Genomic DNA, 17,489 nt, shown 5'->3' on the forward strand with positions numbered 1-17,489 from the left:
GTGAGCAGTGTGAGGGGGAAAAAAACCCATGTTTTACTAACCTCTCTCCACTTGACACCCTGTGGGTACCTGATGCATGTTGACTGAAAAAACACTGTAAGGGAGTTTGCACTAAGCTCGTGAAAACACATGTGCTCCTGCACGGACACACACACACACACACACACACACACACACACACGGTTGGAAGATGTTGGACACGTTCTGCTTCTGAGTAAAAAAAATGACCTCAGCCTTGTCAAATGCTTCAGGAGAGAAAAAACATTTTCTCTCTATGCCATCATTTGCTCAAAGGCAGATCCAGAGTGTTAGTTCAAATGTTTCTTCTCCCCCCGATTATCTTGTACAAAGCTCTCCATTTGGGACTACTTGCAGGCTTCCTTGTCATTCTCCAGCTCTGGTTTATATAAAAATGGATCATTTGTTGAGGCAAACTTCAAAGCCAGAGAGTGCCCTAAGTCATAAATGGTTCCGTCGTTTAATTCAGGCATAATCCTATTAGAGACACAGCTCTCAGGGCTGGGGAATCCTTTTAGGCCTCTTTGATCAAGGGAGCACATTTGAGTTCAGCGGCTTCAGCTGCCCAAGCCCTAAAAATAACAGGGAACCCATTTAATATCTGGAAATGTCAATTTCTCTCATTTCTGGTGAAAGAAGTATATTCTCAAGTGGACCAGTAACCGTGTCTGAATTCAAGGGAAAGAGTTGTGCTGTGTTGCCCAAATGTGGGGCACCCTTGCCGGTATGCCAAAGAACTTAGGTGACATTAAATTGTGTCTGGAGGCATTTGCTACCCTGCTGGCTCATTAGCCATCTTCAAACCATGTTTCTGATTGCAGGAGATGAAAGTTTCAGTTTGGTCTTTGTTTTTTGCTTCTCAAACTCTCGTTAACTTTTTCATCTCACGGGCAACATTAGAAAAGATGCTCAGCGTCGCTCCTCATCAGGGAAATACAAATCAAAAGCACACTGAGATACCACCTCACGCCAGTCAGAGTGGCTAAAATGAACAAATCGGGAGACTATAGATGCTGGCGAGGATGTGGAGAAACGGGAACCCTCTTGCACTGTTGGAGGGAATGCAAACTGGTGCAGCCGCTCTGGAAAGCAGTGTGGAGGGTCCTCCAAACATTAAAAATAGATCTACCCTATGACCTAGCAATAGCACTTGCTAGGAATTTACCCAAGGGATACAGGAGTGCTGATGCACAGGGGCATGTGTACCCCAATGTTTAGAGCAGCACTTTCAACAATAGCCAAATTATGAAAAGAGCCTAAATGTCCATCAACCGATGAATGGATAAAGAAATTGTGGCTTATATATACAGTGGAATACTACTTGGCAATGAGAAAGAATGAAATCTGACCATTTGTAGCAACATGGATGGAACTGGAGGGTATTATGCTAAGTGAAATGAGTCAGGCAGAGAAAGACAGATACCATGTGTTTTCACTCATATGTGGATCTTGAGAAAGTTAACAGAAGACCATGGGGGAGGGGATGGGGAAAAAAAGAGTTACAGAGAGGGAGGGAGGCAAACCATAAGAGACTCTTAAATACTGAGAACAAACTGACGGTAGATGGGGGGTGGGGGAGAGGGAAAAGTGGGTGATGGGCATGGAGGAGGGCACTCGTCGGGATGAGCACTGGGTGTTGTATGGAAACCAATTTAACAATAAATTATATTTAAAAAAATAATAAAGAAGATAAAGGGCATGTTGAACACAGGAGCCCACCTGGAAGAGATTCCAATAGCCAAAGTTGGAATAATTTGAGCAACAAACTAAAGATAATATAGAATTATAACCGCCCCCCCCCACCAAAAAAAAAGACTGGGGTTCTTTGCACTGTGCTAGCCTCTGCCTCCCTGCCGGCCTGCAGTCTCTGCTCAGCCCCGCCTTTCTCTCCTGCCCTCCTTCACACTGCTCCAGCCACCTTGTGTTAACATTCCAGACCTGTTCCCACCTCACAAACTTAGCACACTTTGTTTCTTCTGTTTTGGAAGGTTTTACCCCCAGAAATCCACGTGACTCAGTCCCTCACCTCTTTTTTTTTTTAATGTTAATGTTTATTTCTGAGAGAGAGAGAGAGAGAGAGAGAGAGAGAGAGAACCAGTGACAGCGTGAGTGGGGAAGGAACAGAGAGAGGGAGATAGAAGCAGGCTCCATGGTCTGAGCTGTCAGCACAGAGCCTGATGCGGGGCTCGAACCCATGAACTGTGAGATTATGACCTGAGCTGAAGTCGGACGCTTAACTGACTGAGGCACGTAGGCGTCCCAATCCCTCACCCCCTTCTGATCTTTGATCAAATGCTGCCGTTTCCATGAGTCTAGCTCTGTCCACCCTGTTCCAAGCATCCCCTCACCTCTGGCATCTTCTCTCTTCCGGCTCTGTTTTGTTTTATTTTCACAGCACTTTCCACTACTCATCACAGTATAAAGTCACTTACGTGTTTACTGTGCATCTCCTCCATGAGCAGATAAGCTTCTTAAGTGCAGGGATTTTTGTCAGTTTGGTTCTGTGCCATATTCCCAGGATTTAGGACGTGCCTGGCTCATAGAAGATGCTCATTAAAGATTTGTCGAACGGATGAGTGACAGAACTGCTTTTTGGCTTTGGTGGATGATAGTGTTTGGCTGGAGTTTGGTAATGCTGCTCTGTTTCCATTGGAATCATTTTTACCTGGCCTTTCTATTTAAGGCAAATGACACTAACATCTGGGCCCACAGTTCCTGGACCGGAATTCCTTTTAACCTTCTGCATTCTGATTCCTCAATTATCTGCCAGGCCTCTAGAGTTCATGGCAATATTTATCACACTCTTGGGATCTTTCCTAGTCCGGTTGAAATATGGGTCTCATTGGGTTTGGAAAGGTACATTTTGAGGCCCTATTTCAATTTATGGTTTTCATTTGTTTTTCTGAGTTTTTCACGTACAGTCCGCATTTTTCATGATCGGGGAAATGAAATTTGTGGACAGGAGGGCTGCGTGCTCTTCTTGTGTCAGCTTGGTTCAAATGTAACGGAAGAATTCACCCATCAAGTTTAAAATGGAACTCTACCCTGAGCGCCATCTCGGAAGGATGAGAGTCCTTGGAAGTGCTTGGAAGGTAGAGTCCAAGAGTGAGTGGGCTTGCCTCCGATTGAGCACGTAAGGCCTTTCCAGACACTCAGAGAATTTACTGTGAAGAAGCACCAGCCTCGGAGAAATTTAAAAAAAAATGGTGAAAAAGCATCAAGGAGGCAAAAAGAGTCGGGCCTGAGCTTGACGGTGGTTGGGAGGCAGAAGTCTGTGACTCTGAGTAAACAAATTCAGATGTACCTGAGCTGTCCTCACCCAGCGGATGCAGTGACCCAGATCACTCGTGAGGCAGCAGGTGTATTGAGCTGCTTTTACTTACCAGGCACCATGCTGCGTGCCTGCCACCCAGTGATGAAGGAACAGAGAATGGAGTTCATGTCCGGTAGGCAAGAAAACAAGCCAACACTCTAAGTAATTATCCAGTTCCAAAGTGGGAGAATATCTCTGAAGGAAGAGGGAAGAGAAGTGGTCCGAAACTAGCAACAGGGGTCAGAGACTCTCGGGCTCTGACTCGGACTGGAGGGAGAGCATCTAGCATGCAGTGGGGATGTAGGGCTCTGATTTAGATTAGGATTCAAGCTGAAGGTCTGGCCAGGCCATGTGGTGGGGTCCCCAACGTCTGCCCACTTCTCTCTTCACCCATGAGCTCCTTCCTGTCCTTTCCTTACTCATCTTCTACCCCTAGGCCGGTGCCCACCAAGCCTGGCTGAAGATTGGAACCTGCTAGGGGGACTGCAAATGGATAACCCTGGGGCCCTTTGCAAACTTAGGGACTCTGAGTCTCCAGGGATGGGTCCAGGGAATATGCATTTTGAAAACTACCCCTCACATTGTTCAGTTGGCTCATGCTTGGGGGCTCTGTTTTGGGAGAGCTTCTGAGAGTCCCCCGGTTCTCCCACCAAATGACGCTCTGGGACGTTTCGCTTCTGCGCCTGCATCTGCGTGCCCTTCGTCATTACGTGCCATCTCTGACCTGTAGCCCAACCACACGGGACTGTAGCAGTTGACTCTCGCCTGCCCGTCTCCTTTGTCTGTTTGGAAGGCCCTTGAGTGCAGGGTGGGGATTTCCATGTGTGCATCTCCAGCATGCCTTGTGAGAAAGTAAATGAATTATAACAGGCAGCACTTACATGGCACTTACAATGCGTCTGACAGTGTCCTGATACTTACACAACGTGTCAAGTCCTCCCAGATTCCCCAGGAGGTAGATACTGTTGTCATCCCTACTTAATGGGAGAAAAAACTAAGACACACAGGTATTAACGCAAACACGTAGCTAGAAGTGGCAGAAGCAGGCATCCTGATCCCAGAATCCAGATCCTCGAGCGTTGTGCAATTAGTGAATGAACGAATAAATGAATGAATGAATGATTTTTGTGTCACCCCATCCCATTTTATCCTTGAATAATTAGTACACACTGTGTTGGGGAAGCCCTTAGAATGGTAAGGAGCTTTGATCTCTGTTAACACAAACCCTGTTTTGACTCATCCCCAGCTTTTGAAGATTTCATTACAAATACCTTGAGACAGGCAGTGGACAGAAAGTCCCCAAAGGGAGGGATTTCCTAGTAAATAGCCCTTGTCTTTCTCCTTCCCCCACCCCCTAGCATCACTGTTCCCTTAATGCACATTGTTAAGCTGTTGATACTAAGGCACTGTTGGATATCCACTGCTCATGTCCATGGGTGGTTCTTGCATGGGGCTGAAGCAAGATATGGGGAACTGATCGTAGTTTACAAACCGATGCATAGAGGGAGTCTCTGGGTTGTGTCCAGCGTCCTAAAGTGCCAGAACTCTCTTCTCTTGCAGCGTGTGCTAGGTAAGTCAGGTGTGGTTATTTACTCAGACCTGCTACAAGCCAGGCACTGCACAGGTAACACCACTTAGCTCATAGTGGCTCCTTCCCCAGATGGTTGGATGGCTTGACCCAGCAGACATTGCCAATCTGCTGATTCACTGGTTCCCATTCTTGGGTCATATCAAGATCACTCGGAGAACCTGGCAAAAATACAAAGTCCTCGGTCTTATTTCAAGGATCCTGGGCTCTTGTCTTTAGTAACTTTCCTTGTGATCCTGATACACAGTTACTTTTGAGATCCTCTGTAGTAAGACAATGAGCCCTGCACTTAAGGAAATATCAGAATTAACTAGGGGAGCTTTTAATGCCAAGCAAACTGGTGCCCAGGTGACTCTGATTCAGAATCATGCCTCGGGCTTCATTCTCACCTGCTGCACGCCGCCGGCAGTCATGGGAAGACAGTAGGCTGGTCGCTCCTCCTGAGTCCCAAATACTCCAACTTACTCTTCCCTCCCAGGCTCTGCAGTCTCCTGTGGGAAGATCTGCATGGACCCAGCATCCTTGCTACAGAACCCTGGGACTGCAGGCTTTTGTCAGGGTAAGGAGATCTTTGCCTTTTATTTTGAATACAGTATTTTTGGTCTAGGTTGCTTTTGGGTTGGCTCTGTTTTTTGAAAGCCAGATCAATGTGGTTTCCTAAAGGCTGAGGCTGGGTGTCTGTTCTACGCGGCTTAAGGTAGGCCCTATCTCTAACGAAGCCTATTTCTGTGCCACGTTTTCCTAAGCCTGTTCCCACCCAGCCTGTCTTCCGTTCTCCCCAAGTGCAGCAAGATTGGAGGGGTGGTTTTGTTACAAGAGAGGAGACTGAAACACAAAGGAGAGGCTGGGGCGATAGCCGAGGACTTCTGGCTCTAAGCCGGTGCTTGCAGAGGCCGTGATGTGCCAGCCCCTGCGCACCGGCTCTCTTGACAGAGGAGGGTCCTTGACATTGCGGCCCGAGGTGGGGCTTGGGGAAATCTCCGAAACTGCACCAACCGCGGCTTCTACCACAAGCCATAGCGACCCTAGCTAGACTTAGGGCCCTGGTGATAAATTGGCATTAATGAAATCTTAATAATCTAGCCACGAAGAGCAAAACAAAAATCCATAATGAGCCGTGATGGACCATTAGGTGTTAATAAGAATACCACAAATGCCTGACAGAGTGCGTTACGGAGCTCAGCGAGCCTCGCCCAGTCCCTCCCAACCTGTAATGTCTCAATATCTTCACTGTCTACATAGACGCTGGATTGGGGATGATAGGGACTAAGATTGTGGGGGAGGGACCTTGCAAGTTCATGGTGGCAAACCTTCACTCACCGCCGGAAGAGACGGGTTTGGGCGAGACTTTGAAACTCTGACCTTCTCTTTCCAATCTGTAAAATGGGAACAAGACATTTTCTTTAGTCTTTTATTTGAGAAGATGGAAAAAGGCCATGCGGTCTTGTCTTGTCTTGCTTTCCCCTCATTTCTAGGTGAATTGGTCCCCTTTTCACATGCGGCTTTTGTAGTTGTCTTGGCCTGTCTGCCTGCCGAGTTTCTTCTTTTGAGGTGTCCAACTGTACATTATGGACGTTCAGCTTTTTTTCAGCTATGTCGCAAATATTGTCTCCCTATCTCTTTTTTAAAATAACTGTACTGAAGTATGACTCACACACCATAAAATGCAACCGTCATAAGTCTACCGTTCAAGAATTTTAAGTGAATTTACAGAGTTGTGCAGCCTCACCACAATACACTTTCAGACCTTCTCTGCCAACCCTGAAGTTTTCCTTGTGCCCATTTGTAGTTCATCCACACTCCCACCTCCCAGCCCTTAGCAACTACTGGTCTGTACTCTGTCTCAATGAATTCACCTTTTCTGGACTAAATGGAATCATACAATATATAGTTTTTTCCATCTGACTTCTTTCATTTAGCATAATTGTTTTTAGGTTCATCCATGTTGTAATGTGTCAGGACTTTATTTCTTTTGGCTGTTGGATAGTATTCCATTGGAGGGGTATGCTGTGTTTGTGTCCTGCTCAGTCCCTGCTGTGTGTGTGTGTGTGTGTGTGTGTGTGTGTGTGTGCGCGCGCGCGCGCGCTCATGCATGTGCATACTCAGCCAGGAATGTGCTGTCCCCAAGACCACAACTTCAACCAAGTAAAGCCATGGGCCTTCCCTGCCTCCACGATAGTCACCTTCACTGATAACACCTGCAGGTTTGGGCATTGTCCTGCTGGGCATGTGAAGTTGTCACTCCTCAAAGCTATCCGCCCTGGCCGGATCTCTGCCAGCTAGGCACTAGCCCTCTGGTGATGGTGGTGGTGATGGTAGTGGGTAGTCAGTTCTGGTCGCAGTCCAAGGCGAGACTACTGCAGAGTCCCCCTGTTCTTAGTGAAAGTCTAGCGGTTGTATACGCACAAACACTTCGCAGGTTGTTGTGTGCCTTTGGTGATGTCCAGGGCTCTGAAATGGTTGTTTTTGTTAATATTTTTCAGCTTTAGAATTGCTTTTAGGGTAATGATTTGCTGAACTCCTCATCCTTGGCTGGAAGGCTCACCCTGCTTCTCAATCTCTTGATTGCTTTCAACTTAGCTGTGAGGTCTATTGTCATAGAACGACTTTAATTTTAGTGTGGGTGTATGTGTCATTGTTTCTATTTTGGCATCTATTTTTTTGTCTTGTTTAGAGAGACCTTCTCCCTCCTGAGATCACTAACAAATTCCCTTATATTTTCCTCTGATACTTTTTTACAGCTCTGTGACTTACATGTAAAGGCTCCGATTCATGTGCAATTGCTTTCTAGAAGAATTGTATACATGTATTATTCCAGTGGAAAAGTATTAGAATTGAAAAAATCCTATGCTAGCTAGTGTTAAGATTCACATATATTTTCTCTACATTAAAGGTGTTTTTTAATTAGTTGTTTATCTTGTTTTATGAGTTTATGCTGTTTGCCATGTATTTCTTATGGAGTCTCTACACAGAAGGTATTGAGCCCGCGTTTATGATAATTGCTGCAAATATTTCACCAATATGCTGTTTGGGTAGTAAGTGGCTTTATTTTCTGACGATAGGAATATAAAATCATTTTAGAAAAATGGAAAAATGAACACAAGAAAAAATTGGAAAGTACAGTTTCATTTAAATTTTAGTATTGATGCTTTTTGTGGTCTGTATAAATATAAACACATATTTACGCAAAAAGTCCACCTGACATACCGTATCTTTTCAATTACCGTATCATGAACCTCTCAAGGTAAACAGAATGGTAGTGATTGAAAAGTATTCTATTATATGGATATATGGATACACTCTAATTTTATATCATTTACTCCCTTCACTTGGTCACGTGGGTTCTTTGCAATGTTGTATTCTCTATATAACACTCTGAGGAACAAATCTGGAGCTAAATTGTGATGGAGGCCTTATTCATTTCCTGGCATACTTTGTCAGAGAACGTGACGATTACCAAAGCTTTTGATGCCTCTTGACAAGCCGGCCTCCAGAAAACTTACTCTAGGTTACATTTTCATTGGTGGTGTATAAAAGTAACTTTACTCTGAGAACAGCAGGTGTTACCATTTTAAGAAAATCTCTGCAAATTTGGGAGGCAAAATTGTATCCTTTCAATGTGTTTAGAATAGATTCATAAATTTATATATTTTTATAAAAAGTAAAAAATATATGCATATGTGCGTTTGCGTGCATATATCCGCATACTTATATATATGTGTATGGATGTGTATATGTGTAATGTTTAATTGCAATGATTTAGTTACTAATAAGTTTAGACCGTTTTTAATTCATGCAATTGCATTTCTTCTATGCATGGTCTCATGTCACCTGCCCAGTTTTTAATGTTCATTTATTTTTGAGAGAGAGCGTGAGCTGGGGAGGGGCAGACAGAGAGAGGGAGACACAGAATCTGAAGCAGGCTCCAGGCTCCGAGCTGTCAGCCCAGAGCCCGACGCGGGGCTCGAACTCACGGGCCATGAGATCGTGACCTGAGCCGAAGTCGGATGCTTAACCGACTGTGCCACCCAGGTGCCCCTACTTGCCCAGTTTTTAAAGGAGTATTGATCTTTTTCTCATTGACTTACATGTTTTTAAAAGCTGTACTTTCTTTTCACTCTAGTTAACGGTGTTATATGAGACTTATGGGTTCCTTACATATTTTCATTTGACAAATATAAGACTACAGTATTTTATAGTGTGTCTTTCTTAATTTAGACTATGTAGTGAATCTAATTCCATATCAGTAGTAAATGTTTATATTAATATCAAGAAGATGGCATTGTTTTACCTGCTTTCATTATTCTTTTGCCACTGTGCTAGACCGATTGCACAAGTCAATCAGAAAGTTCCCAGTTCTCTATCTTTTCTCCTCCATGTGCTCTCTGTAATAAGACTTTGCCCTTCATCCCATCCGGGCATGGAGGCGTTAGTCTATGCTGCCTCTGAGACTTGCTTTGGCCAACTGAATGGGGTGGAGGTGACAGTGTGCCGTGATTGTTCTTTCTCTTGGAATTAGGCCACTGTCATGTGAACAGGCCCGGGGCTGGCCTGGTGGGTGCTGACAGACAGGGCCCGGTCACCATATTGCCTTGGCAGGCACGAAGCCCACTGCCAGACTGGTACATGACGGTGTCATTGACTACCAGACCCAGATGACCTGCCAGCTGACCAAAGGTGCGTGAGCAAGTCAGGCCAAGATCGTCCCAGACAGTCCGGAGGAACAGAGCCCTCCAGCCACTCCCTGGAGTTGTTAGTGGTAATACGTGGTGGTGTCATGAAGACTTGGGAGTTCCTTTTACTCTACATGTGGTTGTGATTTGTTATGTATCCTATTTTTTCATGATTATTTTAATTTAATAGGTATCTTATAACAATAGGGGAGTTTTCAGTCTTTACCACCAGTCATTTTATACAAGGTGCTCATGTTCGAGTTCCTCATTTTGAGTTCTCTCTTGTTCTGTTTTTGTGCATATTGATGAGGAAAAAGTGACGATGCAGCCTGATTTTAAAATGTTTCTGTTAAAGTGACCGTTTATGGTCACTTCTGCCATAATTTGTACAAGGCAGGAGAGAGGCGCTTTCTGCCGGCTTCTCAACTCCAGGAGAAGAGGGACTGCTTTTGTGTCAGTCGAGATAATTACAGCAACTTCAGAACGTTCATGGTTGTCACATTTGATGAGTAAACTAAAATTCCACTCCCTGAAACAAACACAAAGGGTGAATAAAAGTTCCCTATTAGCAATAAACGAGTGAAGTTAAAGTAGAATCTTACTGAATAGCTTCAAACGAAGTAGGCAGAATTCAATGTTTCTTTAATGAATCGCTAATATTTAATTTCTTGGTATATTTAAAGCATCGGATTCTTCTCCAACTCTGGCCTTTATATTCTTGGATGTCATGGTTTGTGCATCAGATTCTTGAAGCTTTATATCAATAATCAAACTTCCGTAATCTCTCAAGTTCATCTGTGACCTCTGTTTCTTTTTGTTTGTTTGTTTGTTTCTATTTTAGAGAGAGAGCAGGTGAGCATGTGAGCATGGTAAAGGGGCAGGGGGAGAGAGGGAGAACCTTAAGCAGGCTCCCTGTGCTCAGCAAGGAGCCTGCTGCTGGGCTGGATCCCATGACCCTGGGATCATGATGTCAGCCAAAATCAGGAGTGGAACGCTCAGCCGACTGAGCCACCCATGCACCCCTGTGACCTTTGTTTTAAGTGAGATTTTAATCCAGGCTAAATGAAAGATTTGGGATTTATTGTTTTCTATTTCCCCTAGTATTTTAGTGATTTTATTCCCTACAATCATAAATGAATGTTAACATTCATGTGTCACTACTTATCTAAGAATGTCATTTAATTATCTTCAGATGCTTCTGTCCATTTGGCTGGGTATAATATTCTCAGGCTATGCATGTTCGAAAAACCGTTTGCAAGGGCCTTGTTCACTTTTCTTCTGCCCTGTGCTCTTGGAAGGCCAGCCTGATTTTTCTTCCTTTATGGTTAACCACCGTTTTCTACCTGACTCCTCTTAATTGTCATCTGTTCTTGGATTTAAAAGACAAAGCACACAAACAACCACAGTGAAACAGGTTTTTGTCTAGCTATTGGTTCCTTTATGTTGATTTTGCCTGCTTTTTTGCTTACAGATTAACTTATTCAGCTTCATTGTAGCTTTGCATTTTACTTTTGTTTCCTTTGTTTTGGTTTTCTGCAACATCCATTACCCATATGTTGCACTTGGAGCTTTGCCATTTGTTTTTCTTGGCTACCAACTTCCCCTTCAACTTGTATTTGCTCTTTTAGTTGGTGTTCTGTGAAAAGCACACCAAGCTTGTTCTCCACTTTTTTTTTTTTTCGGTGTCAATTTTACTTGCCATGGTTTTTAATGCTATTTCCTTTTTCATTCAGTAAAGGGTTTTGTTTTTTCCTTACATATGTCAGGAACCATTATATCTTTAGGTTCCCTTATCTACATATCCTTGTGACTTCTCTCCCCGGAAAGCAGACCCTATGCGTGTAGTTAAGAGAAGAAAACTTGTAAGGGACGAGATACTAAGCTAGCTGACACAGTGGCACCTAAAACCAAATCCCAAATGGAAACTGTAGGAAATGGTATAAAACACGTGCATTATCCCATCCGGTGTGAGGAATCTGGGGTATTTACACTGTTAACGGAACCTGGTCTGGATGACCCGGCGGAATAACCAAGCGGCACTCAGAGATCTCGGAAGGCAGGGGGTTTATTTCACACTGGCGGGCTCCGGAAGAGATCACTCTCCAGAGGTCTGAGCCCGAGCACAAATGATAGTCTGTTACTTCCGCGTTAGTAGCAATTTGGCGCATGCGCGGCAAGTGGAGTAGGAAGAAGAACCCGGAACGGGAGTCTCCGGTCGGGCTGGAGTTTCCCTATCAGTCCCGTTGGCCATCTTATACCAGATTTTTCCCTGTCAGTACAGCACGCCTGCCAGCCAGTGCTTAAGGGCTATCTGCAGGGGGGATGTTAACATCCCAGGGACCACAGCTCGCCTCCTCCAGAGGTTGAATGGGTTCGGGAAGCCTGAGGGCAGACATCTGAAAAAGATGCTGGCCTTGGCCCTTGTAAATGAGGCTAGTGTGCCTGGACATTAGAAGGAGCCTTGAGGGACTATGAGAAGAGTGTTACTTTTGGCCACGTCAGATGAGAAGAAAATCAGCAAAACTAGCTGCTGCCCTGATAAAGCCAGGCTGACAAGGATGTGAGTAAGTGCACTTTAAATTCAATTCACTTCTGCCACTTCTTGGCTGTGTCTCATATCGCTAAGACTGCATTGCCTCGTGTAATTTAGGTATCCTTATAGGGTAGCTTCCAGAGTCAAATATGATAGTGCCTGGTATCTAACAGGTGCTCAAATAGACAGGTATCTATTTAAAAAAATTCAGTTGTGATTTTGCCTTCAAATGCAGCTTTGGCCATATCCTTTAATTTTGTGATGTAGTATTTTTTGTGGTGTTTTAAATGTGCTCTGGGTGGGTGTGTGTGTGTGTGTGTGTGTGTGTGTGTGTGTGTGTGTGTGTATGCTCCTTACCTCACTTGAGACCATTTTAAAAAGCCGCCCAGCTGCCAAGCCTGGGCAAACAAAAAAAACTGAAACAACAAGACTTTGTACTTGTTTTGTGTTTTGATGTTTAAAGGGCTTCTTAAATGTAAATCTTTTTCTGAGAGTACCTTTGTGAGGTTTTATGGATGAAGAATTATGCTCAGAGAGGTTAGGCAATGTATCCGAGGTCACAGAGGAGGAAGTAACACTGTCAGAGCTAGAGCTCTCTGACTCGCCTTCTGGTGCGTTTTCACAGTGTCCTTTGTGTGGTAGTCAGATACTGGCCCCCAAAGATGTCTACGTCCTAATCCTCTGAACCAGTGAATGTTATCTTCTATGGCAAAAGGGGCTTTGCGGTGTGACTAAGTGTTGTAGATGGAGAGCTTTTCCTGGATTATCCGCACGGGCCTAATTGAATGCTAAGGGTCCTTGTAAGGGAGGGCGCAGGAGGGTGTGGGTCAGAGAAGAAGATGTGATGGAGAAGCAGGTTTGGAGAGTTGACAGGGCAGGGAGGTAGGGAATACGAGGGGAGGAGACAATGGGTGGGAGAGAGATTGGAAGCCACTGTGTTTCTGGCTTTGCAATGATTGAAGGGACCCTGAGCGGAGGAATGGTGGGGGCCTCCAGGAGGCAGAAAGGGGAAGAAAACCATTCTCCCCAGGGAACCTCCCAATGGAATGTGGGTCTGCCACCAGCTTGATTTTAGTCCTGTGATTTCAGACTTCCAACCTCTGAACTGTTAATAAATTTATGTTTTAAAAGATTTATTTTTAGGGAAAGAGAGCAAGTGTGGGGGGAGGGGCCTAGAGGGAGAGAGAACCTCTAGCAGCCTCCACGTTCATGGCAGAGCCTGACGTGGGGCTCGATCCCACCACCCTGGGATCATGACCTGAGCCAAAATCAGGAGTCGGATGCTCGACCAATTGAACCACCGAGGTGCCCCAAATTTACGCCGTTTTAAGTCATGACGTTTGTAGTCATTTGTCACACCAGCCATAGGAAACTGACACGCTTTGTAATGGTAAGCGATTTGCACACCCACAGGTGCACTTGAGGTGTTTAGAAATTGCTGATTTGTTTTCCATGCTAGGAATAGTAGTAGGAAGGACAGGCAGGGATAAAGGCAGGTTCCTGCCAGCGAACGCCTCAGAGCTGAGAGCAGTAGCATGGAACATTAGAAGGCTTTGACCATAGGTTCAAAGAGACCAGCTTAGATCCTGCATGAGTAGAGAGAGTTCAGAAGAGGTCAAGGTGCAGCTGGAGCAGAGAGATGGGACCCGGCTGCCCTAGGCGGCAGGAACAGCATGTGCACAGCCATGGGAGGAGGCTGAGGAGGGCGGGGCGGGTCAGAGGTAGCACGGGGAGCAGCCAGAGCAGCATTCGGTACGCGTGGAGGGTGATGACAGATGTGGCTGGACAGGTGCTTCTCCTCTATGCCCCATGCTCCCCAGGTTCTTCCCTGTAACAGCTGGCCTCTGTGCCTATTCCCCAGCACTCCTGTGGGCTTGCTTCCACTGCTCTGGGCTGGGAAGCCCCAGGCTGTGGGCTGCTCTGGGCTGGATCTGGTCTTCTCAGCAGAGGAAGGAGAGCAGGTCAGCATCTGCTGGCAGTTCTCCTGGCTCCAGAGGGGCCTTCAGTCTGCTGATTCATAGGCACTGAATGTCAATAAAAATAATCAAAGGAAACCAGCAGCCCAGAAACAATATTAGCTCCAGGACTGGTAGGATACATGGGGTAGGAGAATATTGGTGCAGTGTGCACTGGGATGCTGGCCCAAGCCCCAAGGTGAAATGGGTTTTCTCTATTAGTAACAGATGCTGATCAAAAGATCAAATGGTAATGGTTTAATTTTATATGTCGAGGGGAAGACCATGTTCTTTCCTCTTTTCTGTGTATCTCATCTTGGAGTTGGGTCTTCTCTTCTGAGGTCAGCTCTGAACATTTCCAGGTTTTCCAGGAGAGCTCTGGACCCTGTACCTGGAGCCTCCCTGCTGCTGGGTCTCAGGTTTGGTTGAGCTCATAGCCTTGACCCTACTACTCTTTTTTTTTTTTTTTAAGTTTTTAATTTATTTTGAGAGAGAAGGAATGTGTGGGAAGGGCAGAGTGAGAGAGAGAGAGAGAGAGAGAGAGAGAGAGAGAGAGAATGAGCATATCCCAAGCAGGCTCTGCACTGCCAGCACAGAGCCTGATGTGGGCATCCAACTCACAAACCATGAGATCATGACCTGAGCCAAAACCAAGAGTCAGATGCTTAATCAACTGACCCACCCGGACACCCCGATCCTATGACTCTTTGACACCAGAATTCAGATTCCCTCTACCCTGCCCCTTAAGTAAAATTCAAATAGCAAATACTCAGATATCCAGCTCATGTGAAAAAAAAAAATCTAGGTGGATCGGTTTTGAGTGTTAAAAGTAGGAAAGGTAAAAAAGATGAGAAGCTGACTTGGTATGCTTGCTGTTTCTTAGCATCCCTTGCCTGGTTTCATTGACCAAGTTTACTAGTCATGTCTTCCAGCTCTGCCCTTTCCCTTGTGCTGTGTGGACAGAGCCTGACACCCAAAGGCTGAGTCACCTGGACACCCGTGTTCTCCCTGGGGCTCTCTCGCCTCAGTGTGTGTGTTGTATTTGTGTAGCACGTACTGTATGGCAGGTATTCTTGTAAGCACTTAAAGATATCACTTTATTTGATTTTCGTAACAATCCTACCTGGCAGTGACAGTTATTAACCTGCGTGAGCAGGGGAGGGTCAGAGCGAGAGGGAGAGAGAGAGACACAGAACTGCAAGCAGGCTCCAAGCTGTCAGCACAGAGCCCGATGCGGGGCGCGAACTCCCGAACCATGAGATCATGACCTGAGCCGAAGTCGGACGCCCAACCGACTGAGCCACCCACATGCCCCAGTTTGGTTTAGTTCTAACGCCGCCTCTTGGGGAATGAGAGATGTGGTCACTCTGCAGCGTCCTCTTGCTTGCCAACCTCTTATCTTCGTTAGAAGCCACATCTCTCACACCTCAAGGTGTTTTGCCTTCTCTCACACCAGCCCTGTGTGCTTGCAGAGGCCGAAACCTCTCTGCTTGCCTGGCCCTGGCCCAGGGAATGCCCCCCTCTCCTCCTCCTCCTCTCTTACTCTGTGCTACCAGGCGCTGAAGGTCGACCCCAAGGGAAGCCCTCCAGCTCCCTGGGCCTGCCACCACCCATAGATGTGCCCTGCTCCCAGACGTACAACCAGGCCCTTTTTTGGAAACTGACAAGTGGATGCCAGTGGACAAAGAGCTTAAGTATCCTGCTGTATCCACCTCACTGGCCACTCACCCCCCACCATCCCCCACCACAATCCCAGAGTTTGGGGCAGAAGTGTCCGTGTTCTTTCAACAGCTCCTTTGAAGTCCCATCACTCTTCTGTGGGGCTTAAGGGGTGTGCTAACCTCTTAGGGTCATTCAGTAGCACTCCAGACAGGGTAACGGGAATGAAGGTCTGCAGGATCCAATCTTCTGGACGGTGCCTTGGTAAAGATACATCTCTTAAGTTGCCCCTGTGCCCTGTACAGAGAGTGATTTGATTTTCTGAGTGCAGCATGGTCCTGGGCAATTCTCTTCGACTTCTTGTTCCTTCCATCAACACGTATAGACAAGTCAGGCCCCGTGTAAAGCACAGGGAAACCAGAGAAGTTCCTGCCATAGTTGTTGTTTCATTGAGCTCATCATCCCCTGGGCGGAAAACAGATAAAGGGGCAATTACATCAAAGGTGGAGAAATGCTATGATAATAGCAAAAAAGTGGGAGAGACAGGTAGCCTACTGCAGGGTAAGGTCTTAGGAGCTGACCCTACACTGTGTCCTAGAATAAGTGGTGGTTATCTGTGTGGAGGAAAAAGAGAGACTGTTCAGGTGTAGGGAACAGCATACGCAAAGGTATGAATAAGGGAGAAAACATTTTTGAATGCTGCTTAATGTGACAGTTGATCATGGGATTAAGATTTGCCAAACAAGGGGTGCCTGGGTGGCTCAGTTGGTTAAACTTCCAACTTTGGTTCAGGTCATGATCTAACAGTTTGTGAGGTCAAGCCCTATATCAGGTTCTGTGCTAACAGCTCAGCATCTGGAGCCTGCTTTGGATTCTGGGTATCCTTCTTTCTCTGCCCCTCCCCTGCTCATGCTCTGTCTGTCTCTCTCTCTGAAAAATAAACATTAAAAAAATGAAAAAAAAAAAGACTTCCCAGTCAAATGGATACTCTTGTGTAAGAATTGATGTTTGGCACTTCAGCAGCCATCTTGTGATCATGAGGCTGTGAGCCAGAGGATTGGAGCCAACTCATTTGGGATGTTTTGTAAAGTATTAAGTATCCTTAGGATCTAAGCCACCCTTTGTTGTTGTTGTTGCTGTTACTTTCAGCTTGAAAGATATTAACTGATACAACTTTGATAAGGAATTTGGCCTTTATAATAATGAGAAGACCTAAAATGTTGAGTAAGCCGTCTTTTTTCTAGACATGTCATGTCCATGATGGGTGTGTGTGTGTGCGTGCACGTATACTTGAGTGTATTTTCCCAATACCGCATACTCCGGTTGTGTCCTTACGTTATTGGTCTCAATAAGTATCAGTCTAAATGGGGGATAGATGGAGACATACCTGCATCCCTTACACTTGCTGGAACACAAAACCTTTGTGAACGGTCACCCCCATAACAGGCCACATTCATGCAAATATTCACAAGGAGGATGCCAGCTCTCTTCACACCCACCCTGCAGCTTTGGAAAACTTTTCAAGTTCATCATTATTTAGAAAGTTAATGCTTATAATGAAAAGGTTTGTCTTTGATGTGGGAGTGTTTTCGAAGCCTTGGTGACCTATATTGCCGACGCACTCTGTGTACGAGGTGAGGCAGGGACCGGCTGGGGAATTACCCGTGTTTAATGAACACTAAAATTAGAATTTGACTGAAATCCACAGAAATGGCTCGACAGCAAGTTCGAGATGCCCCTGGGGAGCTAT

At 45.6% G+C, this 17,489-nt stretch overlaps 1 long non-coding RNA gene across 1 annotated transcript in view; it reads left to right on the forward strand.

The window, feature by feature from the left end:
• Positions 1–5,395: 5,395 nt before the first annotated feature.
• LOC125152520 (uncharacterized) overlaps positions 5,396–17,489 on the forward strand; it is a 207,083-nt gene continuing 194,989 nt past the window's right edge. Inside the window, exon 1 of the long non-coding RNA XR_007147235.1 lies at positions 5,396–5,478. This is a non-coding gene — a long non-coding RNA (uncharacterized LOC125152520). The remainder of the gene's footprint in view (positions 5,479–17,489) is intronic.

The sequence above is a fragment of the Prionailurus viverrinus genome, chromosome E2 (assembly GCF_022837055.1).
Source record: "Prionailurus viverrinus isolate Anna chromosome E2, UM_Priviv_1.0, whole genome shotgun sequence".
NCBI classification, from domain to species: Eukaryota; Metazoa; Chordata; class Mammalia; order Carnivora; family Felidae; genus Prionailurus; species Prionailurus viverrinus.